The following is a 1,929-nucleotide window of genomic DNA, read 5'->3' on the forward strand; positions in this document are numbered from 1 at the left end:
CAACTAGAGTTATCAATTAACCTAACAGTCATGTTTTTGGTCTGTGGGAGGAAGCAGGAGTACCCGGAGAGAACCCACGCATGCACGGAGAGAACATGCAAACTCTAACCAGAAAGGTCCCCGGGCCGGGATTTGAACCGGCAATTAGGTCAAATTTAGTCAAACTGACCAAAGCACATTTTCAGATTCCTGCTTTTTTGATTTGTAGTCATAATCAGGATAACCCTCCGATATTTGGTCTGAATACTATTTTTAGGTTTTTGTAATGAAGATTTTTTTATTGCATTTTAAAGAGGAAACCTCAAACAACATTTGGATATTAAAATTTCACAGCTAGAAAGGAAAAAAAATTTGCTTTTTGCAGGGAAAACGACTCCCCCAAAAGTATTTTTTGCTCCAAACTACCTACTGCTCTAAAAATAACCTCAATTTTTTTAAAGATTTTTTCAGAGGTTAGATTTTAAATTAGTATTTATTCATTATATTTTGACAAAGTGCAATTATTGCAAATGTTTTAACCAAAACACTACAGCTGCGTGTTTCTCCACAGACCACGTTGATACTTAATCCTCAGTTTGATGTGCCGGTGTTCTGACAATCTGTGCTACCCATCAACCCGTCCTACCTTGTGGTAATGTGCGACCGATGTTACGTCACAAGGTAATTTCACAAGTCCATTCAGAATCAGAGGGTTTGATYTGATTTAGAAAAAAATACTGATGCTTCTCAATTCAATCAAAAAAAAWRCRMYYMWWTMYKRMKKKRMKRTTRCKKRWKRTTTTTTTCCCAGTTTGGAAATAAAMTKAGTGTTCTGAGCTATTCAGAGATGTCATTTTCATTTTTTTTTCTTTGTAACTCATTGGCAAGAGGTGGGGGTAGAAAGATCAAATGTAAAATTAAATAAACAAATAYTAAATAAAGCAAAGCAGCAGTAGGGGAGAGCAGCTGCAGTGAGTGATAAAGAAAGACKGAAGAGAGATTTGAATATGTTTGCATTTGTGTATATTTAATGTGAGAAAGMTGAGGCAATACCTCTACATCATTTTAGTTCACCTCAAGATTATTTACTATGAAAAACAAATATTCATCTAAGATATTTCTCAAATACAACCTTGTCTTCTCTAGAAACCCCTGCAGGACCAGGCATGTTGGACTTCCATGAGGGTAGCAGAGCCTAACATTGATCTGTGAACAGATATTCTGAATAAAGGACAGCTCTAAGAAAGCCTGTCAGTGATTCTCATTTTCTTCAACATCTGAATCTACCCAGCTGTTCCTCATTCTGTCTAACACTTCACCTTCTCCAGGTCTGACTTGACAAACTTGTTGGAAAAAAGAAATACTTGTTTTCTATTGTCTGACAGATAAAATATTAGTTTGAGAAAAGTACTAATAAACTATATCACATTTAATTTAAAGGGAGGTTTAGTTCAGCTGCTGGGTCAAACCACAGCCTGTTAATACAAACTCATCATCTGGTGTTAAGTTTCTGACTTCGAGCTCTGTTAAACAGCCGAACACAAAAGAAGGTTTAAAGAATTTATTGGAGGTGACAAAGTTTTTTGGAGGGATCTGGAGAGTCACTGTTTCCTGGGTTGGTATCTCTAAACAGGAACAAAATGTTAGTGGCTGAGTTAGACAGGACAAATGGAACTAATATGGTAACAGCCACTAATCTTGTGTAAACAGCAGGGTTCCAATGAGAAACAACGTGACACTCCGTTAGGTTCACATTAAAGATGTCACTGTTGGTTCCAGGAAGTGTCTTGGGTTTGTTAGGGAGAAGAGTGGTTGAGATGCAGACAGGAGTCAAACAGAGCTTTGAGAAGAATCAACAGGTTTAAAGGTCTTAACATTGCTCTTAAATCAGGTTGGGGTGCGTGGGTCATAAACCGTGAGATCAAAGAGGGTGTCGTACAGTTATGAGGC

General features: G+C 37.4%; 1 protein-coding gene across 1 annotated transcript in view; it reads right to left on the bottom strand.

Moving 5' to 3' along the window:
* adam19a (ADAM metallopeptidase domain 19a) overlaps window positions 1-1,929 on the bottom strand; it is a gene marked incomplete in the record, with an annotated part of 346,817 nt that overhangs the window by 188,136 nt on the left and 156,752 nt on the right.

The sequence above is a fragment of the Austrofundulus limnaeus genome, unplaced genomic scaffold (assembly GCF_001266775.1).
Source record: "Austrofundulus limnaeus strain Quisiro unplaced genomic scaffold, Austrofundulus_limnaeus-1.0 Scaffold18, whole genome shotgun sequence".
NCBI classification, from domain to species: Eukaryota; Metazoa; Chordata; class Actinopteri; order Cyprinodontiformes; family Rivulidae; genus Austrofundulus; species Austrofundulus limnaeus.